At 49.0% G+C, this 15,037-nt stretch overlaps 1 protein-coding gene and 1 non-coding gene across 3 annotated transcripts in view; one reads left to right on the plus strand and one right to left on the minus strand.

Annotated features, from left to right (window-relative positions):
* LOC100747292 overlaps window positions 1-15,037 on the plus strand; it is an 89,984-nt gene that overhangs the window by 25,444 nt on the left and 49,503 nt on the right. The window lies entirely within an intron of this gene.
* On the minus strand, window positions 1,405-1,477 carry TRNAV-AAC. Its single transcript has one exon. It is a non-coding gene; the product is annotated as a tRNA-Val (tRNA).

A 15,037-nucleotide genomic window follows, 5' to 3' on the forward strand; every position in this document is an offset into this window, starting at 1 on the left:
TCGCGAAACGATTTTTCACGACGAGGGGACGGGCGAACATCGGCCATAAGAGCGGATGATTAACGAAATCATTCGCGCGCGAAAGCGTCGATATCGAACGGTGTCGGCGCGACAATTTCGTTGCGCGAAAATATACCGGCGAACAATGAAGAAGAATGAGGGAGAGAGAGAGAGGGAGAGAGAGAGAACGAAAGAGACGGCCATGCCATGGGCGAGACGCGGCAAGGATCGAGGAGACAGGGCAGAGACGAGAGCGGAGAAAACAATGTCCAGTCTCTCTGTTGCCGCATAACGATTGCGTTAATTCGTTGGCTCGGCCGCGACTATCTAGAGAGGCAGAAACGAGCGTCGCGTGCAGCCTTCCTCTTATTCCGCAGCGGTGCATTGTGAACGGTGCACGAGCGACAAACGCGAGCACAACAAAAGCGTCGTTGCCGTCGGAGAGAAAGAGAGCCGACACAGCCGTGGAAAAAGGGTAGCGAGACTGTCGTGAGACTCGTAGCGGTGCCGCGAAATAAAAGAGAAGTCGCGAAAAACGAAGGACGGAGGTCGGAGGTCGGAAGACGCGACGAGGCTACTCCTATTCCCGGTAAAACGAGTACTAGAAGTTGCGAACACGAGATCTTTCCACCGCAACGCCCGTTCGCGGTTCGACAGCGAACCCCACGCCTCTACCTGTTCTCTACTCGGTCGATTCTTCCCCGCAGATTTCTCTTCCACGATGCTCGGCGTCTACCGATACCGCTTACCAGACACGGATAACGCGCACTTTGGTGTCGCGGAGAAGCGACACGATCACCGCGATCTCGCTCGATTTTCAGCACGATCGAACCGGTATCGAACGATCTCTCGTAATCGAGCGGAGCGATCGCGACGCTCGAGCCTCCGAACCTGGATCAAAGTTTAACACCGGACCCGATAGCTGTCTCCCGTACTCCGCAGTGTCCGGTTTACGCGATCGTTACACCAAGGATGCTGCATAATGTATGCGCTTCCGCGCACCGCGATCGCTAATTCGCGCTTAATCGAGTAGCGCGCGATTCTCTCGGCTCGCTGTTGCACGCCTCTCGTCGTCTCGTTTAAATTTTCTCGTTTTGCGATCGGAGAAGCGGTCGCTCGAATTCGTAATCGACTAGCGCGCGCGTGTAACGCCATAACGTCAGACGGATATCTTTATATCGAATTCAAGGAACACCGTCGTTTTAAAAATGTAAAAGGAAACTGGAAAATATAGGACGATGGCCGGGGCTCGAACTCCGCGCGTCAAGAGTATCGTTTGTTTATACATTTTACATTCGCGTCGGACGAACGAGAAATATCACCGTTATTCGCGAAACGCGAACACGCGGCGAACAACGATAGTAGAATTTAGCAACAACGGCGAAATATTTTGGAAAAAATAAATGTTTCCGCCCGGGATCGAACCGGGGACCTTCCGCGTGTTAGGCGGATGTGATAACCACTACACCACGGAAACTGGTTGAGAGCGGTAGAAATCTTTGCGAATCTCAGGTCGAATTTAACCCGATGCTTCCTTTCGTTGATCGCGGAACGTTGCTTTAACGAAGCGGATAATAAGAGCGAAACGCGCGCCTACGCTGTCTATCCGTGTAGGAGTCGCTGTACGAGTGGGTGTAAGCAGTAAATGCGGTCGCGGGGGTATTTTATGTCGCATGAAATTGAAATGTCACGGGCGTCGTTTCCGTATCTGATAACAAAGCGCAATAACACACACGACCGCGCAATAATGCATACGCGTGTATGGCCCACCTACGTGCTTATCCGACACGCACGAGCCGGATAATATCTAATTTCGGATAGAAAATAAAGCAGACAGAGAGAGAGAGAGAGAGAGAGAGCAAATCCATCCGATCTCTGGCCACGCTTTCAGAGAGTGTCGAAAAATGTTCAACGAAACAGAGAACCGGTACGTATCGCAGGATACAGGTTAATGGGAGTCGATAGCATGGTTCGTTTAATTCATTCCGCGACCATTGCTCGGTGCCGTATACCTTTTCCGTAAACGTTGCGTAATTACCGCAAAAAGTAATCTAACTCGAGACCTCTGGTATAATTAAACTAACATCACGGAATGTTACAAGTTTCGGGTTACGAACATTGCAAATTGTACAACAAACTCGCATCATCTATCTCGTATCGAGGGGATCGGTACAGCTCGGCTCGATTTGGCCAGATTCGACGTTAGACACACACGTGCGCTCGTCTCTCCGCTTCTCTCGTTTGTCTTGAAATATTCACGGTTTAATCGAAACTTTCGTCTTATCGTTAGGAAACGGGCTCACGGATTGGCTGTCAGTCGATTCGATCCAGCGAAGCTGTTCGACGGATGACGGGGCTGCGAACTCGTAGTCCGAGCGCTAACTCGAGCACTCGTTTGGCCAAGTCGTTCGAATCGTCGCGAAAAATCTTCGTGCCAGAAAATCGACTTTTGACGAATGTTCGCGATGTTTCGAAATTGAGATTCGATCGATGATCTTCTTCCCTTTCGGAGCGAGGAGCTTGGTCGCATCGACCATCGGAGGTTTCCTCGACGCGGCGAGGGTAATAGAAACGAAAAGATCCAGAGCAAAGCTTATTACGTAAAGATTATTACGTTCCTTGGAGAACGGCTGACAGGGGATGGCCGAGATGAGAACTTTTGAAAAATGACGATGACCTGGTTACGAGAGGACGCTTGCCACTCGCGAAAATTTATTACCAGCTTCAAAATTTATCATTCCGCTGGAACGAAAGCATTCTCAAGTTTTTGTTTGTTTAACGAAGTTAAATTTCCTCGGAAATATCGATCACGGACCAACGTGAACGCGTTTACGCTTCTTCGCGTTACAATTTTTTCCGCTAATTACGCTTAACGAAAAGATCTCCGCCCGATGTCGTTCGACGCGATAACCGTTCGTCCAAGGTTCCTTTCAACCGGACGTTCGGATAGCGCGATACCGGGTCGATTCGTTTATCGAGAACTTTCGGTACTCGCATCGTTTCGCTGGCGCTGGTTTTTCTCGCGCCGATCGATTCGAGCGGAAATTATCGAAATAAAAAATAAACGAGAAATCATCGAGACAGGACGGCTGGTCTCGCGTCGATAACAAAGTGGCGGTAAAAACGAACGGCGCGACGATTTACACGCGAATTTGTTACGTCGCGTTCTCTCTGTTCACCGAGCAGCGAATAATTTAGACGCGTGAAATTATCGCTCGATGTTCTCTGGTCGAAGTGGGTGCCGCGAGAGCGAACGAACGCGAGTTCCAGCGAGTCGGGCAGCCGTGGCCGTTTTGTCGTTTTACGAGCGCGGTATCGGCCCGCTTTCTAATAGAAGGGCGGCCGAGGAAGGGCGAAACTGGTGCGCGGCAATCAACGGGAAATTTATAACGTAAATCGGCTTCGGTTACGACATAATTCTCTCCGACTGGCGATGCATTAAAACGGACGCATATTTGCGGCGACTGTTTCCTCGTAGCTGCATTAAAATATTGATTAACGCAACGCTGCGGCAACCGAGCGCACGCGGGTCAATGCAAACGGTTTTGCTTAATTAATTAATCGGTCGCGCCACTTTCCCTAATGAATTTGTCGCGCAACCAGGAATTTCCTAGAATCGTTCGATGTTGCCTCGCGGCTTTTTACCAAACAATTTCCACCCTACCGTCGATCGATCGTGTTTTATATTCTCTCCCGTCTATTTTTTTTTTTTTTCTTTCTTTTTCTCCTTTTTTTTGGTTGGAACACGTCGATATACCGATGGAACCGTAGCGCGACTCGTTAAAAGTAAGCACGGTTTCTGACCTGCAAACCCGACGAGGATGTTGCAGTGTGTCACCGATAATACGCGCGCGCATTTACCACAGCGAAGTTACTACAGCGAGAGCTAGGAAATTTTAGACTACCGACTCGAACGGTTAAAGGTCAAGATGAAATTTCGGTCAACGATGAACGAACTCGTCTGCGATTCACCAAGATGATTCGAGATTCTGACGTCAACGAACGAAAGAAGCGGCCGAAAAGGAATCGGGTCAGGACAGAAATAGACGTACGTGCGTGGTTACAATGCACGTACGTCGCGGCAAAACCGTCACGCGGATGTACTTTCGCGTTCGCTCGCTTCGAATCTCTTCGTTCGTGCGCGTACGGACGAACCGCGAACGAGAAGCGGTTCGCGTCAAGTTCCTTCGTTTCCGTAAATGTATCGTCCCACCAGACGTATCCCGATAAATTCGAACGAATTCGTTGAATCTATACGAAACTGTTAAAGTGGTTACCACTTCTAAGAAAACTCTACATCTGGTCTTTTTAGTTTTCTCGAGCACCGAAGGGGCGGCCGAGGAAGGGCGAAACTGGTGCGCGGCAATCAACGGGAAATTTATAACGTAAATCGGCTTCGGTTACGACATAATTCTCTCCGACTGGCGATGCATTAAAACGGACGCATATTTGCGGCGACTGTTTCCTCGTAGCTGCATTAAAATATTGATTAACGCAACGCTGCGGCAACCGAGCGCACGCGGGTCAATGCAAACGGTTTTGCTTAATTAATTAATCGGTCGCGCCACTTTCCCTAATGAATTTGTCGCGCAACCAGGAATTTCCTAGAATCGTTCGATGTTGCCTCGCGGCTTTTTACCAAACAATTTCCACCCTACCGTCGATCGATCGTGTTTTATATTCTCTCCCGTCTATTTTTTTTTTTTTTCTTTCTTTTTCTCCTTTTTTTTGGTTGGAACACGTCGATATACCGATGGAACCGTAGCGCGACTCGTTAAAAGTAAGCACGGTTTCTGACCTGCAAACCCGACGAGGATGTTGCAGTGTGTCACCGATAATACGCGCGCGCATTTACCACAGCGAAGTTACTACAGCGAGAGCTAGGAAATTTTAGACTACCGACTCGAACGGTTAAAGGTCAAGATGAAATTTCGGTCAACGATGAACGAACTCGTCTGCGATTCACCAAGATGATTCGAGATTCTGACGTCAACGAACGAAAGAAGCGGCCGAAAAGGAATCGGGTCAGGACAGAAATAGACGTACGTGCGTGGTTACAATGCACGTACGTCGCGGCAAAACCGTCACGCGGATGTACTTTCGCGTTCGCTCGCTTCGAATCTCTTCGTTCGTGCGCGTACGGACGAACCGCGAACGAGAAGCGGTTCGCGTCAAGTTCCTTCGTTTCCGTAAATGTATCGTCCCACCAGACGTATCCCGATAAATTCGAACGAATTCGTTGAATCTATACGAAACTGTTAAAGTGGTTACCACTTCTAAGAAAACTCTACATCTGGTCTTTTTAGTTTTCTCGAGCACCGAAGCCATCGACAGCGCGTAGACGAAAGACCGCGACGAAGACAGACCATAAACGGTAGACAGGCGACGTTGCCTTCGGGGTTTTTCAGTTATTGGGTGACACAGCTAGCGTGCGGATCTGGACCAGCTCAAATTGTATTCTCACTTATAGTTACACTTCTATTTAAATATATTTTCTGCCTTACAATTTATCCACGAGTTTTTTCTGTTTACACATCGAATAACCTCGACAGAAACAAATCTTTCCTCTTTCTCTTTATTCTTCTCTCGTGCGTTTGTGCATTTCGAGCAAAATGCGAACCGAGATAAGCGACTAGGGGCGGGTTTGTCGGAGTTAAAAACAAAATCGTAACGGTAAAGGGTCGAAAAAGGCAAGAGGAGAAGGAAAGGTACACCGCGATCTGACGCAAAAAAAAGTCTCGCGTTGCATTTCGACGAGTACATCGGTTGCCGTTTATCGATTCCCACGTGCGACTCGAAAGCTCGTGGAAAAACTTTTTCGGTGGTTTCGGACTGTGGTTTCCACCTTTCGAAGGAATCCGGTTAATCACCAAGGACGAGACCGATCGACTCTCGCGATTTTCTCCGCGTTGCTTTTATAATCGTTGGTTTTACAAGCGATTTTACAGTCGTTGGTATTAAGAATCGATCTTAGTCTTAGATTTAGCGGCGGTCAAAGGGATTATCAAAAGTTGGCGAATCTACGCGTTTTTCTATCGCGTTTTCTAAGGAGAAATTCTCGTCTGCAGCGTGTCGAAGACGCGTCAGCAGCGGTGGCGTATGCTTTCCGGCACACTTCACCTTCGTTAAACATAGCCACGCAAATACAAAGCTTATGGGAATTTGCTCGAACGACCAAAGGGAGAAACGCGACGTACCGCGTGGTTGGATCGATCGAACTTCAAGGACGTACTCGCCTTCCGTAACCTACCGCGTAATCTCGCATCGGATTCCGTTTGATCTCACGTCGATTCCATCGTCGATTTTAATCGTTCTTGTACGTTGTAAATTTTCACGCAAAAGTGGAAACGTTGCCGTCGACCGTGTTAAAATATCGCGTGGAAAGACACGGTGTGGTAAGATTCCGTAAACAGGTATCGGCGTTTGGAGGACTTGGTCGGATCGTGATGGCGTTGAAGCAGCAACCGTGGGTATCGCGTTTCCGCGTTAACGCGTTATTCAACGGCGCGAGACAAGTACTCGACGGAAGGACGCTTCGCTGTAAACCGAGTGCGTAATTTACAAGGGTATATCGGTGTATTGCATCGGCGAGGCTACGAGGGAGGATGAGAGGAGAGGAGGAGAGAACCGCGGAATGCGTTTCGTCCGTTTTTATCGGCAAATATTCGAGCGGCCGACACTCGTTTCGAAGGAGCAGAATTTCTTCCTCGAACGGTATTTATTTTTCTTGGCAGCGACGATAATGGCGACGGTGGCGATTTTTTAGCAAAGTTCTTTACGTGCTTCCGCGCGCTCGAAGAATTTGAATAATAATGGAACGCGCGACGGATATTCCAGAAGATAATTGATATTCTCGATTGACCGGAATAAATACGCATTAATAAAATAACAAATTCGCGGCGTCGCGCCGATCGATCTTCGCGTTGTTGCATGCATTCGAACGGCCCTCGTTAATAATGGCGCTCCTTTACGTGATCGAAATGCAAAAATTCCTCGCTCGCGATGGCGCTGGGCGGAATAATCGACGAAACGAAAGCCGTTCGCAACGACAAAGGCGTAACGAGGAAATTTATGCCGTATTTACAGTCCGCGGTTACTCCGGAGGTTAACAGAGGGGACTCGTCGATTCGGCGAAACAGGCACGACCGACTAGACGATAACGCTCGTCTTGTTATCGCGATCCAAGTTGGCGTCGACGATTCTGTCGCGTAATTTTCGAGTTTCGTTGGAGGAAACAGCGTTACGATCGATCGGACAATCGTAGAGACAAAAAGATCGCGTACAGAAGACGGCGTATTTGCCGTTTCGATTGCTGCTTCTTCGACGCTGTGAAAAACGCAACGACAGTCGCAAGTTCGTAAAACAGCGTTCAAACACCGTTTTAACGAACGATTTCGACGAACCGAATCTGCGTTCGGATCGCGCGCTTACGAGCTGCGAGTTACGTACCTGTCGCGTGCCGGAACAATTTTCACGGCAGTTTGCGAAGGCGATACAGCTGGACGTTTCATCGTACAGCGGGCAGACACGATGGGAACCGATCGCGCATAAAATTTCATCGTAAATGAAATGCTCTTTTCTCGGCAGAATAGCCGTCGCTGGGTCGTAACGAGGATTTTATCGTGGACACGGTACGTTTATAGAGGCAATTATCGTCATTGCCATTAATTTCCACTCGATCGACACGAGCATAATGGCGGGCAGGAAGGCAGAAAGGGCAGGCCGAGGGCGATTCTGTCAGGCTTTCGCTTTATTCGCTGCCAGTCGCCGCGGCCGAGCGGAATTATCATTGTTCCCCTGTCGAACGATCATTTTCCTCGAGTGCCTGCCGCTCGTCAATAAACGCATTTCCGTTTTCGCCTCGATCACCTCGCGGTAACGCCACGCTCGTTCATCGTTCGCCGTTCATTGCGATCTCGCACGACGCTTCGACCTATTGGTCACCGGCCGCATTATGCACGCGCTCGACCTCTCGTCGTACCCCCGTCGACCCACCACGCTCCGTAACGCTAAGGACTTTACCGTCGATAAAGCTGTTGCGATAATCGCGTTATTACGCGTTTCCGAGAACCACCTATCCACCGTTTTATCGCTTCATAGTCGCCGCTCTCGTCCCATCGAAGAAAACGAGAAGAACGTACGCGTTCGCTCGATCCGACCAAGCCTACGCGTCTTTCGCAGCGTTCTATTCCCATCTCTCGTCTATTTCGAAGCTGGACCGATCTAACGGCGAGATCGCGAGCTTTCGCGAAAAGCGATCACGTTTCGAAATTTGCGTCGAAGCTCTTGCTCGTCGCTCGTTGACGACGTTTCTTAGGTAGCGGAACCGCGAGGTACCGCGTCGAGCCGTAAAAACGTACGGTTTACGACGACTTTTACGATTCCGAACGTACGCGTGTCTGCGTTTACGAAGGCCAGGTATTTGAATTTCGTGGCTTGTCCGTAACATAACGAACGCGCGCTGAAAATCTTCTCTAACGTCTTTATATCGCTTTTCGCGTGTAGGCGAATTTAAGAGGATACCGACGCTGTCACGCGAGCTTCGCCCGGTAATCTTGTTAGAGACGAAGCGCGTAATCTAACCACCGTCCGCCATATTTTCCCACGATATAACGTAAATAGGGATAAAACCGTGATATCCTTAATTCGAGTTTCATCGAGACCGAGCTTCGTCGCGTCTCCCGCTAGGGAATCTTCTTCTTCGTATTTCGTCGAGCGGACAATGTACGCACTGCGAACGTTCGTACGATTTAGCGAAAGAAAGCGTAGCCGTGTCTGGGTGGTAAAAGGGCTTAAGGTCATCGCGCATCCTCGCACGACCAATGCGGCCGCTTTCTTCTCGCTGGCAAAAGGCTTATCGCGCGACGTACGGAAAAATAGAAAGTTCGCTTACGCCTCGCTGTCTCGCTGGATTCGCCACTGTGCTACACGGCGAATAAACGAACGCGCCTGGTGTACATGGAACGACGAGACGAGTTCTTTCGCGTCCTTCTCTATCACTTTATACCGGTTCCCGACGCATTGTCGACTAAATGGCAGTTCGCTCGGTTATATCGACTTGCACGCAACAAGACGAACGTCAATTACGGGTATTTTCATTTTATTTCTACTTTTATTGTATTTATTTATGTCGTAACTAACAAAATTGCCGTTCGGTTGTCAAATTCGGAACGATATTACGCAAAATGTAGAAGGTACTTCTTTCAGGGATACGCGTGCGTCTTGATTTACAGGAAAATGCGAAGCAGAGCAGTATCCTCCGAAAGGTGACTAAATGCACGGCGAAATTTCTAGCTTCGGAGTGGTAAATCGCGGAAGAAGGAATCCGAAAGTCGCAACGAAACGCCTTTAAAGACGCGGTTCGTTGTCTAGGAAGAGCGTGGCGTTCTGTCCGTAAGGGGGACGAAGAAGCGGTAGTCCGGTTGGAGTAATTAGGAAAGTTACAGCCACGGCTTGGCCCGTTATTAAAAGCGGCCAGACCGCGTCCCTTAAATCGAAATTTATATCCGAGTCCTCTTTCGGGCATACGCTCTGGCAAGCACGAATTTATCATCGGAAATTTCAGACAGATTTTAATTAACCCGTTTCGCTTCGTCTAGCCATGGTCTCGCGTTTGCTTCGTTCCTCCTAATTTTACTTCGTTTCGAGCAAAGTCGCGCCAAACACCGTTCTCCCGTTTTCCTCTCTCTTTTTCTTTCGTTTCGTTCAATTTGGCGATCAACTTTACCGACGTTTAAAGCGTTCGACGAACGTTTGGCGAATCTTCGCGTCGCAAACATTCCCTTCGTTCCGCAGCTGGGTTCGTTTCGCGGACTTTGGAATCCGGAGATTCTCGCGACGTTACCGTCGACGAATTTCGACGAGAAGTTGACGCCTAGCGAAACACCTTCGTGTTGAAACAGCCGTCGAACTGTACGCGTATAGGCAGAGGGGAGAACAGATCGGTCGGGTCGCGATTCCACGAAGGAAAGATAGTTCGATCCTTTTTGCCCGCCGAACACTCTATTTGTGTCGTATCTTTGCCGATCGTAGATATTAGGACACCTCGATACAACTGTATTTTCGACCAATCGCGGGGACATGTTAAATATTCTAACGTCGAAGAATAAGTAAATTACAGTGCCGATGCTGTGTCGGAGGAAAGCTAGCGATAGGTGTGTCTAGCGCACGGGACCATCGGATTTGTTGATGATAATTTTGGCGAGGAAAGAGAGGACAGTAGACAATGCTTCTGATTGGATAAACGAAGGTTGGTGGACTAGGAAGGGTCTTAGCCGCCCTCGATAGAAAGTTGCTAGTGAGAAGCATCGTACGCGAGAAAAACTAACTTTCCCGTGTCAAGCCGTAGTAGACGACAATCTTTGGAAAATGATTTAGAAAAAAAGATATTTGTTCGGTCTGAAGAACCTTGGCTAACGAATTCCTGAGATATACGGTGGGTCCTTAGGACTATTGAGTGTACGCAGTAAGGATGAGCGGACATCCTTAGAGCGGTATGTGGCCTGGTCTAGGTAGAGTGTCGCCCGACGGAACAACGATTATTGGAAAACTCTAAGGAATTTTACACTGGCTGGTTAAAAGGATTATACTTTACGCAACCATAGACTAAGACGTATCGTAATTGGCTTCGTCTCGCAATCGAAGAAACCTCGTATACACGCGATTAGCCGACCAGTTGCAAAGTTGTCTCTAAGTTGGCGCGAGAATCGAGGCAATCGCGAACATTGCGTTCTATGGATAGCGACTGGGAATTGGCGTTTTAGAAGGACGTTGCTGGTAGTACTCCTCTCCTCCGTTCTCTTCCCCCTTGAACGCAATGAAATTTTTACTAAGTAAGGTCGGTTTATCGACTCCGGTAAATACCCAGAGTGCCCTCGAACGCGGCCCGGTCTATATCGTCGTCCGCATCGCAAACGACATCGTTTCACAGTCTCGTTAACGTGTACATCATTTTTTCTCTTGTTTTCTTTTTTTCTGCTTTTCTTCCTTCCTTTTTCAAATATTCGTACGAACTAGACTCGTCTCTATGGATGCCAAACGCAGACCCATTATAATCCCCGACACGCGCCGAGCATTCGTTGTCATTTATCTCTGACACCGTGCACAATACGCGTAATCCTCTTGCGCTTTCATCCCGCTCCCTTTAATATCGCGGCTATTTGACACAAGCTGATATATCTCTTCTTACGAGTGTCCACGAAATCGGCGTTTATTCGCGATTTTAATATCGCCAGACTCCGAAAAAACGTGGATCGTTGTACCTCTTTAACAGGCGGTCACTGTTCAAGAATCTGCGTCTTCTACAACCGAGATCTACTCCGAATTCGAGCTCGGAATGCTTTTCCTCGTGCGATTTCCACGCGACGATTCTCGGAAACAAGGGCGAAGGCACGAAAACGAACGTTCCATCGAAGAGCAACGACGGAGAAAGCGCGAAACTTTCGCCAAGTTTCGCCGGTACGGTCGAATCGTGGGGACGAGGGGAGATCTTTGGCTGGTTGAAACGCGCTCGTCTAATGCGCCAAATACTTGCCGCAGAAGTTCGATCGAGCCGCGCGACGAGCGAGTCAAACAAGAGACCGTCGCTTCGACGAATCGACTCGTCGTTCTTTTCGCTCAAAAGCTTACCTGTAATTATTCGAGGATCGAACGAACGATGCGTTGCACAAACGCAGACAGAGCTTGACTCTCTCCCTCTCCCTCTCTCTCTCTCTCTCTCTCTCTCTCTCTGAAGAATCGTTGCGGAATTATACCAGACACGTTATACCACTGTTCAGCAACAGTTGGCGAAGCGGAAGTTCGCTGCTGACACGGCTAAAGCCGACTGCCGCGAGAAGCATTACGCGGATCAACGTATTCCTATTTCGCCGTGTCGTCGAATCAACCGAGAAAGGATAACTTTCCCATTTCCCCCTTCTTCTTCCCAATTATATCGTTATCTTCGGCGTCTGCATCTTCCAACGATCTCCCGTTTCCTCTCTCCGGCGATTTGCCCAGCATCTCGACTTCTCGAGAGCAACGCGCGACGCAGGTGGCTGTCAACCACGCGCGATTCCCTTCCTTCGAGATACGTCGACGAATTTGACGAATATTTCGCAGTCGTTATATCCATCTTTCGCCCGGATTCGCCATTCAACGTCTAACTTCTCTTTGTCCAAGGGTTAATGCTCTCATCGATTAGGACGTTCCTTTCTCTTGGTCGAGCGAAGCGTTGTACCGGCTCACGAGCGTTTCTTCGTAATTGAAAGAAACGACGCCTCTTGGCCTTAATCGACCATCTCGGTCAGAAGCAACGACTAATTGCTATCCGATTTCTCGTCGAATCTCATAGCACGCTGTTGTCTGTCGTTCGAATTAGTCGACAGTGTCAAACTTGCTATAGCAACGTATCGGCGATGTACGCAATCGTCTATAAGCGATCTCGCGCAATTTCAAAATTTACTCGAAACGAAATCCTTCGATCTAATTTTCCTTCTCGATCTTGCGTCGAACGACCGACGACGGAATACGCGCCAGTATCCACACTTTGGATATACCTAGGCGAGTACAGAGTGTTGGAAACGCAAGAGATGGTTACCGCGCCCACCGTATCGTCGATTACCTTCGCGTAAAAGTACGTTCGCGCGCAGTTGCGATTAACCCAGTCGAACGCGAAGCGAGCGTTAATTAGGTATCCCGTTTCGAGAGTCAGCGCGTTTGTACGCAACGAATTAACGAAACTTTGGCCTCGGATCGAGCCGTTCGACCGATCGTCGATCAACTTCGATCCGGTTTTATTTCCATCCGGGTTGCTCGCTTTCGATTCGTCGACGATGGAATTTCCTTTTCCGTACGAGCGAACAAAACCATTTCTGACGAAGCATTTCGACGCGGAGGGCATTGAACGGCGACGTAATTGCGTGTACGCGACGCAACGTGGCGCGAGAACGCCCCAGGAAAAGCGGAAGGTCGACGATAACGCGATGAAACGGGACTGTAACGAGAAAAGTCGCGCAGTCACGGCGAATGCGATAGCGCGGTCTCCGCTAATGGCCGAGGTAAGCAGGAGACTGCTAATTGCGACAGATTGCGCATTGGCAAGAATACCGACGGACGAAATAGCGCGTCGCGGCTCGTACAACTACGTTACGAATTGAAATTGTCGCCGTAAACCGATTTGGACAGGTTGGAAAATCGCTCGAAGGGTCGATAAATCCGTCCTTGTATCGGTCGAGAAACTCCGATACGATGGAACTCGGTTCGTCGAAACCAAATTTCGGTTAATGTCCAGTCACCTGATTGACGAACGAAGGTAACGAAGGAAAGGAGAGGAAGGACGAACGGAATGAGAGAGATTCGAACGGAATTACGTAGCGCTTAACAGACTCGAAGACTCGCGCCAACGTTCGGTCGTACGAAAGACGATCAAGGTTCGTTCTCCGGTTAACGTCGCGGCGGGGTTTACCGCCATCGGACGATGGTCATCGTCGAGAGAAGCGTACATTTTAATCCTGTTACAAAGCACTTAACGCCTTTAACGGCCGTTTCTTACTTTCGCCTTGCGTTTGAACGGGATCGAAGCGGCGGCGAGCGGAAATTGCGCGAGTTTCCTACGAGAAACTATCGTAAAACTTGGACGCCACGGACTAATCGAGAGCATGGCCGGCTGCTTAAATCGAAGTTCGGTTAATCGAGATCCAGACGTTTTCAGTTAACGCCTGCTCGAACAGTTTTCTCGGTTAGGCGAGTCTTCGGGCAAGTTCGATCGTTAAGCGTTCCTTCTTTTTTGCGGCGCCGCGATCCTATAGCTCGTTTAGCGGGATCTTTGCGTGGAACGCGTCGAAGGAAGCGCAACGATAACGCGGAACGTTTACACGTGAAAACATTCAATTTCTATAGGATTTAGTCGCAGCAATTGCTCCGCGTAACGTATCCGCGAAACCGTATCTCGCTCGAATCGTCCGTGGTTCGACGGCAGATCGTTAAAAGCCGCGCAATAATCTCAAGCGACGACCTCTCACCGGCTGCGCTGCTCCTTCGTCTTTCGCCTCGCCGTGAAAGATTTACGACCGGAACGTAAACCGACGGTTACGCGATCCGACCAAAGACCCCTACAACTGTCACGTTCTCGCCGATCGTCTCTGCCGAGCGACGCCTGCGAATTTATCGATAATTCGTCGAACCAGCTGCTATTCGTTATCCACGCGTCCGGTTTATCGTTCTAAGCGCGCGCGGTCGATCGCCAGACCTCGAATAAATTCCGGGAAATTAGTCGGGGAAATTTTTCGATCGCCCGCGATTATAACGGACGTGTGAATTTTTCCTGACGTCCGCGCAAACAGCGTTGGCGTCTGACCAGCGAACGAACCATTCTGCTAATTTATTCCACTTGTTCGCGTTAACTCGGTATTTCACGTATAGTAGCGTTAATCGTACGCGCTGTAGATTTCTACCGGACGAACACAGACAGCCACTCGACGCGTCATTTTTCCATTAAATCAAATCTCTACCGAGCAAGATAGATATGATTTTAATTAAATCTCGCAGAGGTATCTTTTTCAAAGAAATTACTATCTCGGCTACGGTTAAATATTTCATCCATTAAGGCGGTTTTTTTTCCAGAATTTCAGAATCCACGAGGAAAGCGGGAACGTAACGGGTAGATTACGCGTTCATCGGGGCAGAATATTTGCCGTGCTTATGCGCGCCATTTGATAAAAATATCTCGTTTCCCCTCGGTTTCGAACGTTACGCAACGCTGCGAAAATCGTAACAAGACTGTACCGAAATAAATCGACGCTTTGTACGTAACAACGATACGTGGCGACGCTTTTACGTTCTCCGTTATTCCACGCTAAACGTATCTATAACGATAATCGATAAAGAAATAAAGCGGATACTAACGAGAAGGAAAGGCGTATCGCGCGACTACGGAAAAGTTGAAACGCGGTGTCGCGATCGAAATGCCGAATTTCGGGATATTCGATATTGGCGCGAGTGCAACGATACGCCAATCGCGGTACGGAAGACTGTCGGCAGGTGTTGGCGGGCACGCGCG

The sequence above is a fragment of the Bombus impatiens genome, unplaced genomic scaffold (genome assembly GCF_000188095.3).
Source record: "Bombus impatiens unplaced genomic scaffold, BIMP_2.2 scf_0478, whole genome shotgun sequence".
Taxonomy (NCBI): domain Eukaryota; kingdom Metazoa; phylum Arthropoda; class Insecta; order Hymenoptera; family Apidae; genus Bombus; species Bombus impatiens.